General features: G+C 38.9%; 1 long non-coding RNA gene across 1 annotated transcript; it reads left to right on the top strand.

Moving 5' to 3' along the window:
• Nucleotides 1-6,941: 6,941 nt before the first annotated feature.
• LOC146439289 (uncharacterized) lies at nucleotides 6,942-23,552 on the top strand. The gene is made up of 5 exons (XR_014850732.1): nucleotides 6,942-9,443; nucleotides 10,192-10,368; nucleotides 10,458-10,642; nucleotides 16,806-16,950; nucleotides 23,153-23,552. It is a non-coding gene; the product is annotated as an uncharacterized LOC146439289 (long non-coding RNA).
• Nucleotides 23,553-23,802: the final 250 nt, after the last annotated feature.

Genomic DNA, 23,802 nt, shown 5'->3' with positions numbered 1-23,802 from the left:
AACATCCCAGTCACAGGGTCTGCTGTTAGAGGCATTTCCATCCCCACTTGATACAGCTCAGCTGAGCCATGCAGGAAGAACCACAGTGTTGCTAGTGAGCCAGAGGCTAATTCCTGCTCCCCAAATGCAGTTAGAGATGATATTACTCTATAAAACAGGAGTACTGACAGAAAGAACATATCATTACTAAGCCATAATTCCAGTGGCTATTACTTGCCTGAACACATTTGGGACCTGAGCTGTCTATACCATCTTGGCATGCATTACAAAAAGAAGGTGAACACTGCACAGGGAAAAAAATCATCACCAAATTGTTGACACTCAAATAGATCACCTTCATTTATGACAACCTGAGAAAAATGTTAGCAGTGCCTGATTGTTTCCTGATACTGGTGACTAACAAGCCACATTGTTTAGACCTTGTGTGCTTTATTATTGAGTGGCAAATCAACATTCAATGGGCAGATTCACTCATCAGACAAGAGCTTGTTATCCTCTCCAAGAGGAAAATAGCAAATACTGAATGAAACCAAGTAAAACCTTCACAAAAAAAGGACAAGAATTTGTTTCATTATTTACCAAAATATACTAGTTTAGCTTGCTTTTAAACCAAGATAGAAAAATGTATTTGAGCACTGGAATCAGGAATTAGATTGCCATATGCCATCAGAATTTGAGCTTAAAACGAGAATGAACCAACTCTGGCTTCTCTTTCCAATATGGATGACAATGTTCAGCTGTCTAAAGCCATTTCTTCCATTTTTTGGATATAAACGAGGCAATTTACACCCAATTCTTCACTGAAAACAATTTGTCACTACTTGCATCTTTGCCATTTTAGATGCAGCTGCCCTGATTTATGCCAGTTTGTTAACAGAACCAGGCTGCTACACTACAATAATGTACAATAATGCAAATGTTGCCTTGCTTTGTACTGCATTGTCCCAAATGCCATTGCATAGTTGCTTAATTTATATATTGCATATATACACACACATTATACACAAACACATACACACACACACACATATATATATATAACTGTCTTTTGAGTATTTTTATGCCCTAATTAGTTCTATCTTGCCCATGCTGGTGAAGTGTGTGCCAAGCATACCGGGTGTGCTCGGAGGTTTGTTACATGACTAGCCCATTACTGGCAGTCAGAGAGAGAGATACAAAAGGTCAGTTTTGTTTATGTCAGCCACACGATGTTTCAGAAGCTTTTATGGAGCAGCTACATCTGTGCTCTCTGTGGGTTGGATCCACTCCATACATACTGCTGGAGGACAGAAAAAGCAGATCATACAAGAGGGAAGAGCTATCCTGGGCTTCCTTGGAAGCCAACCTCAATAAATGCTTCCCATAACCCAGGCTTTTCACAGCATCCCAGGCAGTGCAGCTCACAGACGTTCTTCATGGAGGGACAAAGGCTGTTCTTTATTATCAGTTTTAATCTAATAGAAAGGTTTCATGGCATTTATTTCCTCTATAGCAAAATTAACTCTACTTGCAAAGCTTCCTCCCCCTCAGAGGGAAATAAGATGTAGGCTCAGAAGCCCAAATCCGCAATGATATTTAAGTGCCTGAGGAACTGTGCCAGAGTGTCTGGCAGGGGAAGCTAAACAGACTCAATTTTAAAAGGGAACACAGTGAATGGAGAGACAGACTGAAAGCTCAGGAGAATGAAGTACTCCTTTTATCTGCTATGGGGGGAGCTGTTAAGTGGCAAAGCTGACTTCTTTTCTGTTCTTGCTCATCTGTGTGCTTTAGCCACCACAAGTGCCATCTCCACCCATATTTGAGATGGGCTTTTACTGTAGCTGGCACCAAACTAGCCACAGGTGCTACTTCCAGGACATCAACATCAGCGTGATGACAGAGATAAATACAGTTTGTATGAACACATGAACAGTTATCTACAAGTTCCTTGTCCTTCAGGACTAATAAAAATACTCTTTGTGAGAGGTATTAATATTCATCTTTCTTAAAGACAAGGCAAAAAAGCAGTAGAAACAATAGAAAACATTTTTTGAAATCTGTATTGCTAATAATTTTATACAGCCTCTGTGCTTTGTCATTAAAATGCTATTTTCCATTTTTATTTCTCAACATTTTGTGGTGAACCTATTTTATTAATTTCCTTATATGTCTATACTGGGACAAATCCTATTCTCAGCAGTACTTGTGTAAATATGTGGCTAATGGAATTACCCTGATCTCACAGCACAACAACAGAGGACAAGTTGGTTCTCTGTGTACAGAAGCATTATGGCTAAAGTGTGACACGATGGTGGGACTGCATCAGCCCATGAAGGTTGGTTAACACACAGTACACAATATGACACTTCTAATTCACAGGTTATAACTTTACTCTGATAAGGTGCCTTATTCAAGATAATAGAGCAAAATTTGGGGGGCTTTAAGTCCTTATTACAGCTGAGTTAGTCTTTACAGAAATGCTAAAACCCAAAAAATTATTAGCTGCATTCTAATATAAAGGAACAACTTTCTGATGCTCATGTTAACATCTAGATACAAGGAGAAGACAGCAGTGGAAAACAATGAGAATATCTCAAAAAAAAGTCTGTTAACTAACTTCTTTTTCATTCCATTATTTTTAAATACAGCTAAAAACTAGCTTGTTAATAATCAAAAAACAAACAAAAAAAAAAGCACAAGAGTTATTAATTCATATTTTGTGTCATTTGACCCTGCTCTCGCAATGATTACAAATGCTCAAAGCAGACTCTACAGCAGAGCCATGGAAAGAATTTGAATGCCAGCAATATCTTCCATATTGGTATTTCTAAAAACCTTATATACAAAAGTCTTTGTATTTAAAAAAATAAAAAAGGCATCTGAAAATCTTTTGGGGAACGAGGAGCTGAAAAGAGATTTCTTCGCTTCGCTGTATTGCTTTCTCAAATAACACAATAACACTATTAGAGTCTGACATTGATTTATCTGATTTGAAGGGAGGTTAGGAAACATATGCTAGAACAAACAAGTATCAGTTCTTGTGCCTGTGCTTTGAAGACACACAAAGCCCCTTTCAGTCTAGTGTCTGATGTGTTTACGGAAACAAAAGACATAATTTATCTGCCATAAGGTGTTCACTGAAGAGATTCATGCTGTGAGGATTTCCATGGCAACTACTTAAAGAGACATAAGTGTTCATTTTTGAAATTGAAAGCCCAGGGACGTGATTAGCTACGGTAATAATACCACATAAACCACCTAAACAGAGATCTTTTTTTCAGGGCCAAGTAAAGTAACTTCTCTTTTCCTGTATGAGAACCAGCCCTCCTAAATTAAAACAAACAAATAAGCAAACCAAAAAATCCCTCAAAACAAAATACTTATGTTTTCTAAAACTTTTTTTGCAAGAAACAGTAATGCATTTACATATGTACACATAGCTGAAATAATCACTTCCTTAAATTCCCTGGTGTGCAATACATCACATAGTCCATAAAAAGTGTACATGAAGATTATGCAGGGTCAACCCAAAGAGGTACAAAACCAGATTTTGTGGAACTTTTGCAAATCTATTTAGATTCATTTGCAAAGAAATTCCAAAGAGATTGCAAGCACTCAACGGTCATTAAAAGATTTAAAAGTAAGTACTCACCAGCATATCAAAGCTGCAACAACAAATTGAAGTTTTGGTGTGATATAGCAGTAAAAAGGAGAACCTAAATTGATAAGCATTGCTCCAGAGTGAAGAAGAAGGAAAAACCAAGCTGACACCTGCCTCAGCAAACAGAGAACTGGAGCAGCCAATCCTGGATACCTGTTTCCTTTTCCTCCAGGTGCAGTCTTGATTTTACCAGGCACAAGTCAGGGACAGAAATTAAGCACCTGCACCCAATCCCAACCTGCAGACCCATTAGAGATCACAACCAGAAAGCACAGATGCAATCCAAGGCTAATTTATAATGGGATGGGGCTAATGAGGAACAAGCCCTAGACCACTTGGCCCCAACTAGGTCTTCTCAGCCATTGTCTTTATAATTATTGCTTGATCCAGCTGGAGGTATACATCTCACAGAGACCATGGTAGATACTTTTACTCAGCCTTTAAGGTCCCAATTTAAAATTTTTTAAATTAAATAATTTAAAAGTTTTCTGCAATACAGTGAGGTTGACCTAGAGCATTAAAGACAGCTTGAAAACTACACTTTGCTTTATGTGATCATCTGAAAGGAAAGATTTTATATCAACTCAAGTAAAACTCCACAGAACACCTAGTTTTTATATTCTCCTTAATTCTCATCTATTTCAGATCTCCATTAAACTGCATAACATTAATTTATTCAGGAAAGCTTAATAGTCTCCTGTTAGAAGTTTTGTCCATTAAGTTGATATTACTGTCACTTTGTGCAAGGCCTGAACAGATGTCCCTTTTTTCTTATAAGGGCTATTATTCGAAGCTGTGCTCACACAGGCAGCTTCTTACAATAAAAATGCCTGGAAATAAATGTTCCCTGTGATACAACATCTCATCTTATCTTCTGATTGGCCAAACAATGACAAGACTGTATTGTTCATTTTAAAGGACATTTAAGAACTCATTCATGAAAGACATGGAGAAACATGTCAAGGAAGAGCAGCAAGTCAGACTCTCAGCATCTACATCAGCTGGGAGAAGCCACTCAGAACCAGGCTCCACATGAACTCCCTGTACAATTCCACTCTGCCTATTTTTAGCACCGAAAAACACTTTAACTCTTACTCTCTTGGGAAAAAGGCAGATGGCAAGATTTAGGGGACTCAAAATCTTAAACTAAACTGTCTTGGTATTACAGCAATAGGCAGCAAAACCTTTGCTGCAGGTGCATTTCAAATGGGAGAAAGAAAAAGATGCGCTGAGCTGAAGAAGAAAAGTAGAGTTAATGCACAAATTCCTATACTTCCTATACTAGTCCTATGTCCTGCAAGCAGGTACTGACCATGAAAACAGCTCCACTGCCAGATCTGGGTGGGGAGGGTTATTTATTCTCACCATCCCCTACATCTCCCACTGCCTCTCAACCTGGGCAGGGGAGAATGGTAAATTCTCCTCTTCTTTGTCCTACCTGAATTCAATGGAGTCCTTCTCCTGAGCAGGGGTGAAAATATTGAATTCCTGGACATGCAATGTTTAGGGGCTTTTACTGTGTTCACTACCACGAACATGTGGATAAGACAGAGTGTGGTCCCTTCTGGCTTGGACAGACAGTGCTACTGCTGCATGCTCAGAGGAGTTTTTCTTTAGGATTCCCTGTTCTCTGGGAAAAAGCTAACCCACTCTCTTCCTAGGCTTATGCTGTTGCTGGAGACTGGGAGGGAGAAGATGCACAGAAGGCAAATCCCACTATATTTGAGTCATCAGTAAAGCAAGTGCTCTGTAATGTAAGGCTCCCATGATCAGCAAGGCACTGCTAAAACTTAGATTGTGACAATCTGTTTCCCTGAGGCTTGTAGGCTAAACAACAAGCTAGAGAAGGGGAGCTGCACAACAAGCAGGGAAAGGCATCTGACAAAAGGCTCATTAGCCCTGCATTTCCTTCACCCACAACATATGTTTGTTTCTTCTCCTAGCAGCATTTCCGCAGGTCTGTAAGCTCAGTACTTATCCTAAGTATCCAGCAGTGAGAAACAAAGGCTGCACAGTCCTCAGTTAGAGTTACTGTGTTAAAACTTGGGCTTTCTAATCACTGTGATGTGAAAATTCAGGTGCCTGACTGAGAAAAAGACATCTAGAGTAGAACGGAGATGACTAAGAGAAACATTCCTGCCATTTAATTGCTTTTGTACCAAAATATTACCTCTTGATGTGTAAACATCAAATTAGCAATATTCTCAGGGCAAGCAGTAATATAGCAATCAAGGAACTCCTTCCAGCTATATGGAAACAACTGTGTGCTTTCCTGTCCTACTTCATTTCCATCAACATTTGTCCCCCTGCACACTGAATATGCTTAAAAATACCCCTATGCTGTAGACTCTAATAAATTCCAATTATTCTATCCCTTTGTACTAACTTCATAACTTTGAAGCTTATCAGCACTTGTGTATTCATTTTGTAGCGAGAATTTTCTGCCAGGGCTGGTGGCAGGAACGTAGAAAGTCAGTGACCCAAAATGATACCTCAGGACCTGTGTTTGCACACTAATGGCTCTCCCAACATTCCACTGGAATCTGCAATTGAATTCCAGTGTTACCCAAACTGGGTTCAAAATAATCCTAGTATTCCTTAGCATTAAAAAAAAAAAGTACTTTGAGAAAAAGCAATTTTCTTTTTATACCCATATTTCTACTTGAATCAGATTAGTTCCTGCAATATTACTGTCCTGTCGCTACCTGGCACATTAATATTCTTCATCTAAGTACATACTTTATCAGCAGTTTAGACATTGTCTGGGGATCTTATTCCCACTGCAAAGAGGAAACGACTCGCTTCAGAACTGTGAGCATGGCACATGCTGATTCAGTAAATTCTCTTGGATCACTCCATGATTCAGGATGCACCTCTGCTGCTGAACAGGCAGGTGCTTGAAGTGAGACTGAGAGCAGCACCCAGTCTCATCCCATATCTCTGTCCTGAGGTGTTCCAGCTATTGCACTTCAAAATGAGGGAGTACTTTGAGGGAAGAGCACTCCTCAGGACCACGTCCTGCAGGATGAATGAGGTTACAGGCTTGTGTCCCTCCAGCCTTTGCAATCCTCCGGCATTACCCCACCATGGTTTACATTCTGCATCACTCCTGGTCTCACTCCTACCCTCACACCACATCCCAGGCCATAAAACATGTGGTAAAAGCTCCTCAAGTGCACTGTGCTCTCTCTCTCTCAGGAAAATTACTGTCTTTTTGAACTTCACATTTAGACCAACTGAATTGGTCGCATTTAGATCAACTTGTGTTTCAATTCAAAACAAGCTTGCAATACTATCCACAGCTCATTTCCTACTTCCTCCAGAACCACAGATCTATACATTTATCCAATTTCTGAGATGTATAAATTTACCTCACTGTGCAAATGTGCACAGCAATGTTGGAATGCATATTTACAAAGAAAATATTGCTTTGGGGAGCACTAGGGATGTGTTATTCCCTGTTCACTGAATTCAGTCAGCAAAATCTCCTCGATGGATGTCAACAGTCAGTCACAATTTTCATCTGTAAAAATAGGAGCAGGATCTGACAGCCATACAAATTACATCTGTTCCACTGCAACCATCTGTAATTCAATCTACAAAATATTAATCAAGTTTATCTGACATGATTTTTCCTCCATCATCAGCTCATGATGCTTATTGCTTCTTGGTCTGTTACCATTATACACTAGATTTTTATTCTCCTTAATATTTATTCCTTTACTTTAGGAGAGATCATGTTAGATTTATTGGACAATGCTTTTAGTGATCAATACCACATTAGCTTCTCTTTAATCATTCCATACATCTCATCTGTTTGCTGTCTGGCTCTCCATGGTCTGGCCTTTCTTTGCACTGCTAACCTGATATGGTTAGGTTTCACAGTACATTTCAGTGTTATAACTCCTTATACACTCAGAGATTAGCAGGTCAAGCACCATCTTGGGGTTTATGCCATTTCCTTAGTTTTGTTTTATTATCCTGAGTTCTCAGACCTTACTTTGAAGTTGGATTACATTTCATTTTTCCCAAGAATGACAAAGGCTAGAATACTTCTCTCCCCTCGCCTCCCTCCTTTAAGGAAAACTAAACACACACAATCCCAAACCAGGTAGAATTCCAGTATCCTAGGGGTGAGGCTTAGAATTTTATACTTTCTTAATACATTTATAGAAAGCTCTAAAAACAGTAGAGTCAAATTCAGCGAGGACAACTGGACACACAGTTCCTCCTCCCCATCTCTGCCACACAACCACCCGTCAGTCTATGTTTTTTTATTAATATGCAACATCTGAATCCTTTTTCCACAAAGATGGAAGAGATTCCAGTTCATGAGTCTTCATATAAGGAAAGCACCTCCCAAAGATCCCCAGTATATCCTAGGCCTCTTTTTTCGAACTTAAACTTTTATTTTTAGATTTTAAAAACTCGCCGATACCAGTTTTGGGTGAAAAAAATTAATTGAACACAGGCTAAGTATCCCCATGAGTGTTGATCTTAATACAGCTGTCAAAATCTAAAAGGCTGTGATAAATAAAGTAGTCTCTCTGTATCAGGTGCTTTTTTTTTGTCATTTTTCAAGTAAGACTTCAAATTAGAAAGGCTTGACCCACTCATCCCTTTGCATAGTTTCCAAGGAAGTCAAAATGGACAAGAAGAGAGCTGTTTCTATCCAACATTTCAGAGCAAAAATCGGGAATCATAAATTAAAATTACCTAAGTAATCAAAGTACCTAAATCAAAGTATCTAAAGGACCACCACTGTTAAAGCTGAATTCTAGTAAAATCTCTGTAAAAGTTTTGAACTTCTGGTACTGCAGCTCAAGAAGACATAAATTACTGTTTCATTTTCAGGAGGACATTTTGTCTTCTTTTTAAATTAATTCTAAAACCTTGTAAACTCAAGACAAGACTCTCCACATTTGGCCACTGCTCTGCAAATATTAAGGGTGCCTAGATTCTAAAATATTTTCAAGCAACGCAATTTAACACACAGCAAGATATAAATTATCTAATTTCAGCCTATTTGGCCCAGCTTTTTGTTAATTAAATCTGAAGTGATGCCAGGTAAAGTTAGGGAAATTGGACTAATTTCAATAGCGGGAAGTTGTATCAGAATACATTTCCTAAACAAAGGACACATTTACAAGGTTTTGTTGTATCTGATGCAATGCCTATAATTTCAGAGGGAACCAGTTGCCTTCAGCAAAAATTCAGGAGTTTGCCCCTTGACAGAAAATATTTCCACTTACAGATACTAAAAATCCTAAGACAAAACTGATCTAAAAATCCTATTTTGAAAAACTAAAATTGAGTTCCATTTTTACTCATCTATTTTAAGGTTTAACCCATCCCATTTACAAAATTTACAGAGTTATCACAAGAACTAGAGGCATCTAGGAAGCAGGAAATAGGCTGGAATTTCTTCCTCCCTTCCTCCCTGTCTCACTGCCATGTATTACATGACTGAAGAGGAGCTGGCACTCCTAGCTACCAGAATTAAAATGATAAACTGAATTCGAAGGTTCAAGGCTATGATCTAGCTAAGCTGTTGCTCCTTCCCTTTCGCTATGTTTGTAACAGCATTTATTCTCTCAGTCTTCCTAATGAGTGGCAAAGGTGAAGAAATGAGGCAATTTTCCCTTTTTCCACTCATCTGCGTGGCCTCTTGCTGAACTGCCTGCCTGCTGCTCAGCACAGGAAGCATGTGAAGCTCATTTTGACAAGACATGAGCTGCTACCTTGGCTTTTTGATGGAAAGAAGAAATTTTAAAATTGCACTGAGGAGGGATGATTACAGAAGGTACTCTTTCTAACTGCTGCCAGCTTTGCAGGAATTGGCTTAGTAAAAGAAAGACAAGTGCCTGAAACATTTCATCGTTGAGCCCTCCTGCCTTTTCCTTATCAGTAATTAGCATGAGTAGCAGAATGTGTGCACTTCCTCAATGGAAGTAATTACTGTGTAGAGCTCCAGAAGTTTTCAAACCAAAGCTTAAAAGACATCAAAATGACATACACCTTCTGCAGGATTTCTATAGGGACATCTTTTTCCTCTCTCCTTCCAAAAAAAAAAAAAAAAAGTAACCATTTTTTTTTTACCACAGAGATAAAAGACAGCATAATAGTGACTAGGCATCCTTCAAGGCTGGATCAAAATTTTCCTGTACTGTCATGATGAACTATCAGAGAAACAACAGATATCCAGCACTGCTGTCCAGATCTTAAAGCAATTTTTCTGCCATTGATGAGTTAGGCTTTCCAAGCCAACTTTACTCCTGTCTTTCACAAATTAGCTTTTGTCTTCAGTCAGGAAAAGGCAGCAGTCTCTGAAAGGAAGAAAAAAAGAAATTCACAATGAGGAAAGAAATTGAAAACACCTCTAAATTTGGGTTAAAGGTAAAAATCTCCCATTTCTGCCATTCCCATCCTGCCTCCTCCCGTTAAATACAATAATTCTGCCTTCCCTTGACAAGACCTGCTTCTTCAGGACACACACAAGCTCTTTGGTCTCAGGCAGAAGAGATCACTGAGGTCATTGTGTTACCTTTCAGGGCACTGCTGAAGGCAGTGAATTTCACCCAACAGTCCTGTCTTCATGCTTGTTGCTTGTTTGTCAGAGGAGACCAGAAACATACTGAGTGCAAATAGATCATGATATTCAAATTTGGACAGAAGGAAAACAAGAAACACAGCCTGAAGATAATGTGTGAAGGAGAGAACTAAAAAAGGTAAAAGTGATGAAGAAAGAGGGACAAAAAAAAATGCACTGCAAATAATTTCATCTACATAACAGAGGCTTTTCTGTTGGCTCCTCCAGGGCCAAAAGGCACAACATTGAGGAGAGCCATTTTTGCTAGTAAACATGGAAGAATGTCACCCTGCCATAACTATGAATAGATGTTCCCTCTCCAGGAACTGGAAAAGTGCAGCTAGATGTTTGAGAGGATGGAAGTTTCCAAACCCCAGCCAGGAGTGTGGGAGGCCCCACTGCCAACCCAGCAGGTAAGTGACAGTGCTATTCTGGAAAACCATGTTCAGCACGAACCCAAATTAACAACACCATAGGGAACACATTTCCCCTACAGGCTTCCAGGGAAGTTTCAGAGACAGATGACAACATGGTACCAAAATGAAGCCAAATATATCTTATTTTAAATAAGATAGACTGGTTTAAAATAGTCTAAGACTAAAGAGTCTCCTTAAAGCCAGAGAAGTAGTTGTTCAACACCATGTGCCAGCGAAACATGCGAATGAATTCAGAATTTCACCTGTGACTCAGGATCACAGATTTGGTTGATGAAGAACTTTCGTTTTTATAATGTGTTTTGTGTTCAGCAAGGAATGGTCAAGAAAGATAGCTTGTGATTCAGCCTTGAGGACACTGGGATGTGTTTTGTCCCCAGAGTGTGTGTGCCACCTGCTGAAATAGAGCTTCAGATCCAAGGTCTATCAATATTGTCATTGGACGCAACTCACTGATTTCATCTTGCTGGTGGTCTCTATCACAATAAACAAAATAAAACAGTTTTTGCAAAGGGCCAGAAAAAGCAAGGTATTTCATTCCCATTGAGGTCTTTGGGGAAAAGTATCTCAGTATCATTGAAAAAATATCAGATTAAAATGATGAAGGATTTTCCTGTATTTGTAAGTGGGAACAGTTTTTAGGGTAAGCTATTATTGAACAGTCATGGCAGTTTTGTGGGTCTGGGTCTTCTGGCTTCAGAGTACAATTTATTTATAAATATAATTTGAGACACAGGCCAGTTGCAAAATTACTCATCTGCCTCCTCATGGATGACCAGGCAAATTATGGTTTTATTTTACTCTCTGTAATTAAATTGGTTAACTGGAAACTGAGTGACTCATGCTTTCTACAGAAAATTTTATCATATTGTTTGTATTTAATATTTTTGATATGGCTGGATTTGGTAGATCCTTTGCCTTTTAGATCATCTATTAGAAAAAGGCATATGGATCAGATCTCCTGTTCAATCACCCCGCACTTTCTATTGATATTTCCCAGGTAACATCAACAGCTACATGAATTCTTAGTCTTTCTGTACTTCTGTGTAATTCTGAACTGAACACAAACTCTGAAAAGGTGTCCTTGCCTCCATTCGTTTTGTGGAAGGGGCTCATTCCATTAATCACACAGACAGATGGGCTCACATTTTGTACTATTATCCAACATGACACTGCTTTCTTTGGCTTTCATAGCAAGACATTCATTATTGCTAATGCTCAGGGCATAGCAGGTATGCTGGACTTGTGTAGCATCCAAGTGTCTCCTTGAAAAATAGCACAGTCCTGAAAGGATCTCTGTCTGCTCTACAAGTGCCTTCCCTGAGATCCTTCCAGCCTTTTTCTTCCTGCTTATGTCTGGAAAAAAATGAAATTAAGGTTGTGGGTATCTGGCCACATAATTTCTGAAAACGCTGCCCGAAAGCACTGTACATTTGCAGTACCTATTAGCATGTGCTGCATAAATGTGTGTGTATAGCCTGGACTGCGTGTCTCAGTCAACCCACCTGACTCAAGTTTTGCTGTCTCAGAAGGTGACATTTAACTTCCACTGGACAATCTGGGGACTTCAAAGCTGTGATAGGCAGGGACAATTTTGGACAGGTCAGACAGAAGCTTGATTATCTGTGAACACTAGGACAGCATATTTCTCTGCTCCCAGTTCTCAGAGTTAGCAGAGCCTGGTATCCATCCCTGACAGGGATGAACTCTGTGAGTTGTTTGCTAATTGCCATGTTTCTGAGGACTCAAACAGTAAATAACATGACCAAATGGAGAGATGTCCCTTGGTGCAGCCTATAGGAGTGGCACACCCAGTATTAGCTTAGCCCAGAAGTGAGGAGCTGCAAACAATCACAGACTGCTAGCTTTTAAAGTCAAATTTGCAAACAATCAGAGACTGCTAGCTTTTAAAGTCAAATTTGCTTCTTAGCCAGCCCTCTCAATCTTAAACATTAAAACTTTTACCCCCACACTCCTTCGAGTCCCAGAATCACAGACTACAAATTGTCTCAGCTTGGGGGGCATATTTTGTAGGTTTTGGAAGTTACTGTTCTGGATTCCAAGCACTCAGTAGCTGTTCCTTCGGCAAGAAATACTACCAAGGGGCTTTATCTTGCCATAAAACATGCTGCAGGGATTTCCTACACTACACTTTAGAAGACACACTGTCCTTCCTGAATGGGCAAAAATTTCCCTCCTAAGTGAGCAATGACAGCTGAGAGGAGATAAGATTACTCCACAGATAAGATTGCCAAACTTGCAAAAGCCTGGCGGCTAAAAGACAGAGGTATCAGAAAAACCCAGGGACCTTGAGAACAGGATTTTAAAAATCAGCCTTCAGACTTACCTACTGTGCATGACTTTTACAGTGTCCCGTAAAAGATGTTCTTCCTTCCAATGAGAAGTTTATAGGAAGAGAGCATATCTTTTTTAGAGCAACAGACAAACTCTGCGTACTCTTCAAAGTCCCACATTCAAGGTAGTGATTTCATGTCCTCAGACTAAATATATAGGGTCCTGCTCTCAGTTCCCTCTGTCCCCATTCTAGCTGATTAGTCACATGCACAAACTACCAGGTGTGCCAGGCACAGCTCCTACCTGTTCTCCATGCCATGAGTCTGTGACCCAGAATGATTTCATTGGGAGCCACAGAGGAGGCTGTGGTGGCATGGATTGCTCCTAATGGCATATCACAGCAGAGCACACCCCTACAGAATCCCGTGCAGGAGGAGAGAGCAGCGAACTTTGCTGTCAGAGGAAATCCCAGCTAGCTGATCACAGGAGGGCAGCAGCCCGTGACATCCTTCACAGCACTGATGTCACACTAATGACAGAGAGATGAGGATCCTCAGCGACATCTGTTTTGACCGACTGTTCCACTCTTGTGCACTGAATTACAAACACAGACAGAGCCCAAGGGAACTAATTATTTCCCTCCAGAAGAGAGCTGGGGAGTGAATTAACATACCCACAAGCGTGTACAATCAGAGAACCAGCAACCAGATCTGGAAGCTGTGTTATATGACAGCAGAGACAGACCCTTCATCGTCTCTTTTTGCAGTGATATCCTCCAGTCCCGAAAGGAAACAGCAGCTTACAGCTGTTAGTAGCACCAAAGTAACCCCATTTCCTTAAAGGAGCAGACACTATGCCAAATTCCCTTTTTCTTTCTTACCTACTCCTTCTGTCAACAAAAGAGAGAAAAAAATTTAGTCAGATCTGTGATTGCTCTGAGTGGGATACAAAGGCTCAAGTAACAAGCAACGGGACATGGGGATATGACCAAGTTGTGCCAGGGAAGGTTTAGGTTGGATATTATGAGAAATCTCTTCACTATAAGGGTTGACAGGCACTAGAACAGGGAAGTGGTTGAGTCAGCATCTCTGGGGGTGTTTAAAACTAGGTAGATGTGACACTTAAAGACATCCTTTAGAGATGAACTTGGCAATGTTGGGTTAATTGTTTAACTCAGTCTTTTCAAACCTAAATTATTTTATCATTCTAAGTGATAAGCAGTGAAGGACAAGCAAATCATTAAAGATGTGAGATTTCCTAGAAAAAAAATGTTACAAGTAGGAAAAACACAGTTTTACTTAGCTCCATCCATGAGAAGAATGTTTAAACTCTTCTGTTGACTGATTTTGTAAATTGGAAGCAAAATACCCAGTAAAAATTGTGACTGAACCCAAAAGTGGTGGCAGCTGAAGAATGAGGAACCATCAAGCAAGTTCCTTGAGTCCCCTATTATGTTGCAACTGGAAGTCTGGTGAGCAGGGCTGTGAAGAAGAAATTATTAATCCCATATACGATTCACATTATTTTACTTAATCTGGCAAGGTACCAGTGTATAATCAAAACAGTCTGGGCCCTCGTGCATTTTTGTTACCTGTCCATCTGATATACAGGTCCAAGAAGAGAGGTCCAAGAGCACCTTCCAAAAAAACTTTGTCTCCCCCGGATCCTCAGATAATCATGTTTACAACAGCACTCCAGCTGTCTCTATCTTAAAACTACTGTCATAAGCAAAAACCAGAGTTGTTAATTCACATTTTTACTACACAAGAGTGCTGTATTGACCCAGATTAACTTCTTCTACATTTTCCCTACTGATTAAAGGGTTTGGAAACTTTATACTCATGTGGTTGTTGTTTTCACGGCTATACCAAAATATAGCTCATTTACAGCACACAGAGAAAGTTATTTTCTAGAGGGCTAACACCACTAATTTGTTTCTTATATTTCTACTATTTAGAGTCCATGAGCACACTCCTAATCTAGGAAAACACTGTATCTGTTTCCCCCAAGTCTCATTTTATTTGGTTTACTATCTTTTAAACATGACAAACATTTACCATACCCTTACAATTTTCAAATACTTAGCTTTTTAGAAAGAGAAGCCTGCAATCCATAATCTGTAATAGCTTCTTGTATGCTGAATATAAAGATCTTTGGGAGATAAATTACAATAATGAACACCCCTCAATATAAACACATAACCCCCCCCATTAATAAGAGCTGTAAATTATATTGACGTTTGAGCTGAATTAGTCATATATAATTATCACATATATGACAGGCAGAGACAGCCTTGTCATGAGTTCTTCGAAAAGAGCGATAATTTCTTCTTGTTCTTAGGCCAAAGAGGGAACTGGCTTCTGAATTTGATGTTTTTCCAAGGCTAAGCAATTTATTTTTTCCCCACCAGGCACTGAAAGTCTTTCTTAGATTTAGCCCTACTTCTTGATGAAATGCAGTCTCACAAACAAAAAGGCAGCACGGAATAAGCTTACTGTGAGGGAAGTAAAATAAACAATTGGATACTTGGAAGCTTCTGCTTGATAGATACATCAAGTTATTTTATAATCCTGAATTATTTCACAAAATTTCAGGAGAAATGAAGGAGTCAGTTTGTCTCCACAGAATGGCAGGCATTCTTGTGAACTATTTACACCAAATTTTGAGCAAAATTAGTGGGAGTTAAAGACTCCCTTCAGCTCCAAGAAAAGCTCAGCATCTTGCAGTAAACCGTAAATGAGCAAGAGGATAAAATATCTTCCTTGCACTGTATTTCAGTGCTTTTAGAACAGTTAAATATAGGCATACTGGCTAGATAGAATAAGAAATGCATATTTCTTATTCTTCATACCTCTGCCAGTGGTATGAAGGCTGTCAGTTTGGCAGCTTCCAAGGGTATAATTTTGTACATGAACTTTTATCCAGAAAGTTTCCTATGCTAGATCAACACTGGAAAGAGTACACAGAAATACATGTAGTCGCCAGCATCTCTGTACTTTCTTATCTGTGTGACTCATCTCTCAAAATAGAAGATATTTTATGCCTCTGAGATCCTTGGGCTTTCTACTCTGAATTTCCAGCTTGGATGTCAAATACAATTAGTGTCAACCATATGACGGCTGTTTCTGAGACCATGAAGGTCTGGTCAACTGATCGCTAACTTCTAGCCAATTGTTTTCACTGGAATTGCTGGGCTTTTACATCTTTCTTGAGCAGGTAAAGCTATTACCAGTTTGTGTCACACAGGAGTGGTCAGAAGCCTCAGGGAGGTGGCACAATTTATAGGGTACCTGTGTAGAAATAGATGTGAAGGCATGACCATAGCAACCAACAACTTCCACATTTTGGGCCCTAATTTTCCTCTCTATCTTTGCATGAGTCATAGTTCATCCCACTCTGGAGCTGATGGTTTATTTATTCCTGTAAGGTATTACACATAATACACATAAGTATATGAAAATGACAAATTATATAGGAAAAGAAGGGTTGCAAGAAAATGGACAGATTTTCCATCCATTTCCTTATTGTCATGGTTACCCCCAGCCAGCAATTAAGCACCACTCAGCTGCTTACTCACTTCCTCCTGGTGGAATGGGGAAGAGAATTGGAAAAGTGGGAAAATTACAGGTTGAAATAAAAACAATTGAATAGGTAAAGGAGATAAAGACAGTTTAACAGGTAAAGAAAAAGCCCCATGTGGAAACAAAGCAAAATGAGGAATAAATTAATTCAGCACTTCCCCTGGGCAGGCAGGTGTTCAGCCATCCCCAGGAAAGCTGGGCTCCATCACATCCAGTGACAAAATGCCACCACTCTAAACATCCCCCCATCCTTCTTCTGTCCCCAGCTTCATGTGCTGAGCATGGTGTCTCATGGCATGGAATATCCCTTGGGTCAGCTGGGGTCACCTGTCCTGGCTGTGTCCTCTCCCAGCTCCTGTGCCTGTCCAGCCCCCTCACTGCTGGGGTGAGCAGCAGAAAAGCCTTGGCTCTGTGAGTAATGAAAACATCCCTGTGGTACCAACACTGTCTTCGGCACAAACCCAAAACACAGCTCCATGCTGGCCTCTGGGAAGAAAATTAACTCTATCCCAGTCAAATCCAGCAGATATATAATTAAATTATAAAAAATATCCACCCATTATTAAGTGTCTTCAGCCCCTCAGACAAATCAGTGCTGGGGGTGTTAATTTTCAAGTGGTCAAATTCTTAGGATTTTTTCACATAGGCAATTGCCCTCCATTCAAAAAGCCTACAAATATTGAACTGTTTATTTTCCATTTCTGTTGATTAAAGTGTGAGCTCATTTTTTACTCTGCCTCTTTCATACTCTTAATAAACTCATGCCCCGTGGTACCAGTGACTTTTACAAATCAACTTCTCAACTACCCATCAATCTTTACACAGACCATTAATGTTTTATTGTTCTTGTTCTGGTAGTAATGATTTTTCACTTCCTCTGCTGAGTTTTTTTATCAAAAGTAATTTACAGCACTCTTCATCAAGATGAGCCTTTGCCAATTCTAAATACATCATATGTGTGTTCTCTGCCACTTGGTCAAATCATAAATTTGACTTATAGGCTTTGCTGGTTTTAAATCAAGCTATATTAGGCAATAAATAAAAAGGTCCTGTAGGAATTTCCTTAACCATTTATAAATAAAGAAAAATATAATTTAAGTCCCCTAAAATTCTGGGTGTTTTTCTGTAAAATGTTTTTGTAGGTAATATTTTTTATGTATAGCTGCATGAAATAGCCTGTTAAAACATCTTATAATACTTTGAGCAGAAGTCTTATTAAGCAAAAAAACCAAAAGTTTCCTAATGCATCCATACAATTTGTCACTATAAAACAGTCACTTTAGAAATTACTAAGTTGGTTACGAATAACTTGAAAGCTGTTCAGAATCAATATGGATCAACACAAACTCTTACCTGTCTTTTCACTTAATATTTCTTCCACAAGAAACAGTTCTGAAGTTCTCCAAGACCTCACTTAAGAGGTGATCAGCTTTGCTGAACACTTACCAAATAACTGGCATAAACATCACTTTCAATTCCTTGTTGTGCAATAAAGGTGAGACTATTTCCTTTCTAACACACTAGTTTGTGTCTATTAAGATCCTTGGATAGATTTTTACTGTAGGCATTGTATAATATTGTCTGATTAGGAATGACAGTAAAATTATAAAAATAATACCTATTAGATCTTTTCAGCAATAATTTATAAGCATTTGCTAAATGTTCAGAGAATAATTTATGTCTTTTTTTTTACATTACTGCAACCCAAAAGTCACTTGGTTATATCAGCAGTGAATTTGAATGTGCTTTATAACATTTTTAATGCTTAAACATCCAATCAGTATTTGTTAACTTTACTAAACTCAGTATTTGAATTTGAATACAGTTGAAATAGTTTGTACCTTGGAAGTTTTTCACAGCTGAAAGCATGAAATTATCTCGTCCCTTGGCAGAGACATTTTATAAATGCCTTTTTCTGTCCATCTCCCTGCTGTTTGAGAAATAGGCTGATGAGATCACAGACAGTTAGAGCTTCTTCTTTCAGACCCTGTTGCCAAAAACCTTCAGTCTACAGAAGAGAGAGTTTCTTCTGGCAGTGTGTAATCCTTGAATTTTCAACAAGCCTGACATTTATACTATATAATTAGGAGCAGCAGTTATGTTGCTATGCTGCTTTTCCCTTATGCCACAGAAATCCAGCATCAGAGACTGAAAGTTCACGACACCATTATACATTCAATAACCCACCTTCACTAAAATGTAATATTCCCTTCTCCTTTGTGTTAGACAGCTATCAATTGTATTGCAGGGAACGCTGCCAGATGGAGCAGTGGAGGAGCTGGAGTGCAAAGGTGTGTGGGAGGGGAGCTGCTGCAGGGGGAGTTATCAGCTCACAAGGTGCAGCATCAGGGCACACATCAGGCACATGACTGAAAACTGCGTTGGAAAAAGAAAAAACAAAGCAATTTAAAAAAAATTAAAATATTAATAAGCTAGCCTACACTATAGCTCTCTTTCAATTGTGCAATCTTTCTCTGAATCACAGGCTCCTTAAAGTGTTTGATTCAACAGAAATGGAAAGCAAAGCTGCAGCTTTGCCCTACAGAGAGCAAAGACCTACAGATCTATCTGCTGCCTCAAGCAGCAGCTGAGACCATATCAGTACCAATCTGAAAAGAGAATCAAAGATACAGGCCCCATATCATTAAAAACCATCAGGAGGAAACATTTGAAAGAATCTGCATGAAACCATGGGACCTTCCAGAAACCTTTCATGGACCTTCCAGAAAACTTATCCAGTTGCTTATTCTGTTGCATGTCAGAATGTATTTCTTTCATTTCCAAACTCTGTACAGATGTGCTTTGAGGATGGTTATACATAACACTAACATTCCAATGTCCAGTATTGCATCCAGACATGCTAAACCATATGACAGACGACAACATCCCTTGGAAAGAAGGTTCTTATGAGCAAGAATATGGTGTTCACAGAGATCAGGAAAGCCTGCTTCCCTTCCTACCTTCAGTGAAGAAGTCCTGTGCCCAGCTAAACCTCCCCCAGTCCTGTCAGCTCTCACATTTACACTGTGAAGACAACACTGGATATCTATTAAGTAAAAGCTTTGTGGGGCACAAATCCTGGGAGAAGAGACAGGAATGCAAATTATCTTGTTCAAAAGCAGTCTCAGTTATTCTATAAAAAATTATAAATTAAATCCATGGTCAGTTCTGTTAAAAAACTGCTGCTGTCAAAGTATTACACTGAGGTCACAATTCAGATAATCTCAGCTTTCAAATACTCCCTGAATGCAAAAAATGTAGTTCAGGCATAACCTTGTTGTGCAGACAATGCATTTCTTGTGAGCTCTTCTGTTTGCATACAACCTACTATGTAAAGATTTGGTTAAAAAAATATTTTTATCAGAAAACAGAGAGTTTGGAGTGTATTTGTAAAATTCAGATTATTTCACTCACTTTTACCACTACAATAGTGTCTTTTATTTTATGGAACTGAAGAAACTCAGCTCCTTTAAGTGGAATTAATTGGAATTTGGGTTTTGAAGACCTAAAAGTTTTTCATATACTCAGGACTTAAAGTGAAAAAGAAAAAAAGTAATTTAAAAGCTGAGATAGAAGGATTTTATTAACATCAGCTGGCCTTTTTCATGGCACACAAGGAAAGACAGTAGGACTATGTTAAAGGCAAAATAATTAATCTAACTTCCTTTAATATTCTCAGAGCACTAAAAGGATCTTCAGTGATATTAAATGTTAGGGGAAATATATATTTTAGAGCCTGTCTGTGCATAGAAAAATTGCTTTATTCACATCTCTGAGTATTGATGCAATCACAGCACTATTGTAGACTAATTACAAGATGAGAAACAAATTGAATTATACCAGTGCAATTTCATTCAAATAATGGTTCACCAGGAATAACTGAGTTGGAGGAGAAGATTAAAAAATCATACCCAGGAAAACCTTTTATGCTAGGAGAAAAACTGTGTGCAGACCAAATCTTTGGTACACGGGACTTATGAAGTCTCCTCAGTGTTTATTTCAATTTTTTTCTTTTAGAAAAATTAATGGAAGTAAATGCACATGAATTAAGGTCTTGGCCCTAAAAGTCACGTCCTTGAAAGTGAGACCATCCTCAGGTCTCACTGTTATATGAAGATATTATTAAAGAAGGAGAATTATTTTCATGAAGTGGTATTATTTAATATACTGTCAGCATCAGGACTGTTACAAGATTGTGCCTCAATATTGCCTGCCTACCATGTATCAGATTTTGGCAGCTTCAGTGCTGAAGCACATCCTTTGAGTCTGCTGATATCCCCAGGGAAAAGGCAGCACAGTAAGTACATAAATAACTGGGGACACTGAAGTAGTGGCACTGAGCTTTCTGAGACTGATGTGGAGTAGCCAAAAAGTGACTGATGTCTGATAAGTCATGGGAAGGCAATCTTAGGGACACCCTGTTGTGTGCTGCAAGATACAGGGCCTGGGAACTCACACACCAGGGCCAGGGAGCTCACACACGGGTCCAGAACTGAGGAACCAAGGGGAACTTCCAGGGAATCTTTGTGCAGAGAAAGAAACGTGAGAGTGCACATGCTGCAGCCCAGAGATGTGCACAGGACTCAGGTGGGTGCAAAGCCTGGGAGCCAAATGCTGGCAAAAGTCTGGAGCCCTAGGGACCACTCTGTGTTCTGAGAATTCATGATACCTGCCCATGCCTTGCTCCTGTTCCTCTCTTCCCCAAAAAATGGAGAAAAGGGAATATGGCACTTTGTCTAATGGCTATTGTGTGATGCTCTGGTGGGAAGGAGCACTTAAAAAGAAAAGAAAAACACCTGTCAAATCTCTTACACTGATTAGTGCTCAAAGCCTCACAGGGCAGAAGAAAAGATGTTTGGGAAGTCTGCATTAGTCGACATCTAATTTGGAAAGGGAAGCTGGAAAAATTGATGGAATTATGGGTGGAATGAATAGCAGAAAAGAGAAAATAGACTACAACAAGCAATCAGTGAGCCAGCAGTTAGAAAAGTACATTATACAACTTTCACCACAATGGTCTGAGGAGGGGCTGACCACAAAAGTGCTGGAATTATCAGAAGGGGCTACTGTTCCTCCACAAACAAAGTAAATGAGAAAGAAAACACACAATTATTTCTCTCCTGGGCACCTGTAGAAAACAAAGTGAAACAGAGCAACAGGGAAAAAATAAAAAAGATGCAGAATTGCCTGTGAAAAGCATGATGACCTCAGACTGAGAGTAGCCTCAGAGAGCACCTGCTGTGTGAATTGCTTGGGCTTTTATTAAAACTTAAATTATTGTAAACAGTTGCAATAATGGAACAAAAAGTGAAAAATGGTTATATACAGCCAATGCACAGTTCAATATTTCTGTTCAATATTTGTGTTGTCCAGCAGTAGAAGGTGATCAAAAGAAAAATCTGGGATGATTTTGAGCAATCCATAACATGTTTGGGGGTTTTTGTTAGGTTTTTTTTTTCTCCAAAAATATAAATATTAGTTTTTGGCTGCAAAGCCTAGTTGTCAAAAAAAAAAAAAATTGATTTATCTTTCCAATTCATCATCTAAACAAATTAATTCAAGGCAGGGAAGCAATTAAAATGCAAAATTAAAACAGAGACAATACTCTTTGTGTTCACAACCCCCAATGTGATTTGGAGTTAGGTTCACATGGGCTTTTGCTGGCATGATCAAAAGAAAAAAATTATAATTAGAAGTCGTATCATAAAATCATAAAGCTCACACAACTGGGAACAGCATTGCTCAATTTCTGTGTTGCCCCAAATAAAATATTAGATAGAAAACATGATCAGAAATCAGCCATGCCACACAATGCAAGACATACATATTTCTTTTACACCTCACTATGGCTTCTACCCCAATTCATTAGGTCCTTTAATTAAAACAAACAAACAAACAAATGACTACCCACAACAAAACCCAGTTTCAGTATTGTTCATAACTACATAAATGAAATTGGAGCTTAAACTCATTTTGTTGATTTAGAGGCCAAACAGGCTCATGAAGCTGTCTCCCCAGTACCTCCACAGGCAATCCTGCAGGCATTTTTTGGAGAAAATCAGGATGAATTTCATACTGCTTGGCACTGGCAGAGTTTCCAGGGCCCGTGAAGACAGGATGTCATATTTATCAAACACATTTTAATTAAGAAGACAATTTGACATTCAAAAACTTTCATGGGATTTATGTGCACAAAATTAATCTTATTGATGGGTGCCATGTGGGCCATTTTGTAACTTCCTGTGTTAATAAAGGTCAGTCTTTTACAAAATTAGCTGGTTTTTACACATCTTAACACTTTGCTCTTCCCAACACTCTAGGGTAATGTATTTCTTCACCACTACTTCTAAGTCAGCAATATTGGAACAAAAAAGAAGAATGTTAAGCATATTTTAGGGCAACAATGTTACAAAATACTCTGAGTGCTATCCCATAGATGTTTTTAAATATTCTATAAACACAAATGTGCATGCTTCTGCAATGACTGACCAAAATCATTAAAGATGTGATTTTGCATCTAAACTTTCCCAAGATTAATTTTAAATGGTTGAGCAGTAAATATAAATATCAGCTGAGCTTAATTCTGAAGTTTTTGTTGCATTTTTACATCCAGAGTCTTGGCTGGCCAATCACACATTTCAGTTGGATTATAAACGTGCTTCATCTAGCCTGATGTTATCCAAAGAGAGTTGTGAGTAAATTGGAAAATGGTTTTTTTACGTCTTTGAGAAGTCTTGTGTAAGCTGTTAACTTTCCTGCACGGGTGGAATTTATAAAGTGCTATGGAACTTACTGCTGTATCTAAAATATAAAGAGACTTGAGTTCAAAGAAAGTCAGAACTGGTGCAGGTGAAACCATCCTCTTAAACTCGACAAACCTCTGCGGGATGATCCAAAGTTTTCTATTAGAAAACAACTTCTGCAACAGTCCTGAAATATGTTATGAAAGGCAAATGCTGCTGTATATTTTAGGCATGGATTATGCTAAGAAACTATTCAGTCTAATCCTTCTGTTGCTGTTATGTCAAATGTACCACTGTTAGCTCAAATTTATGGCAATTTCCTTCTGCTGAATCTCCAAAATATCTCAAGAATTAAATCCATACAGAAGCACTGAGCTCCAACCAGCTTAAGGGCACAGCCTGCACACATAACACTGCACAACAAAGGTCAGAGTACTCCCCATGATGAAGAAGCCCAAGAGCCTCTGTCCCTGGATTTTCACAGCTGTTAAACTACAAAACTAACAAGTTTTGGGGTTCA

Source organism: Lichenostomus cassidix, chromosome 3, assembly GCF_008360975.1.
Source record: "Lichenostomus cassidix isolate B80296 chromosome 3, HeHo_3.0, whole genome shotgun sequence".
In the NCBI taxonomy this organism is placed as follows: domain Eukaryota; kingdom Metazoa; phylum Chordata; class Aves; order Passeriformes; family Meliphagidae; genus Lichenostomus; species Lichenostomus cassidix.
The sequence above is the reverse complement of the archived record's forward strand: the minus strand, read 5'-3'. Positions and strand labels throughout refer to the sequence as shown.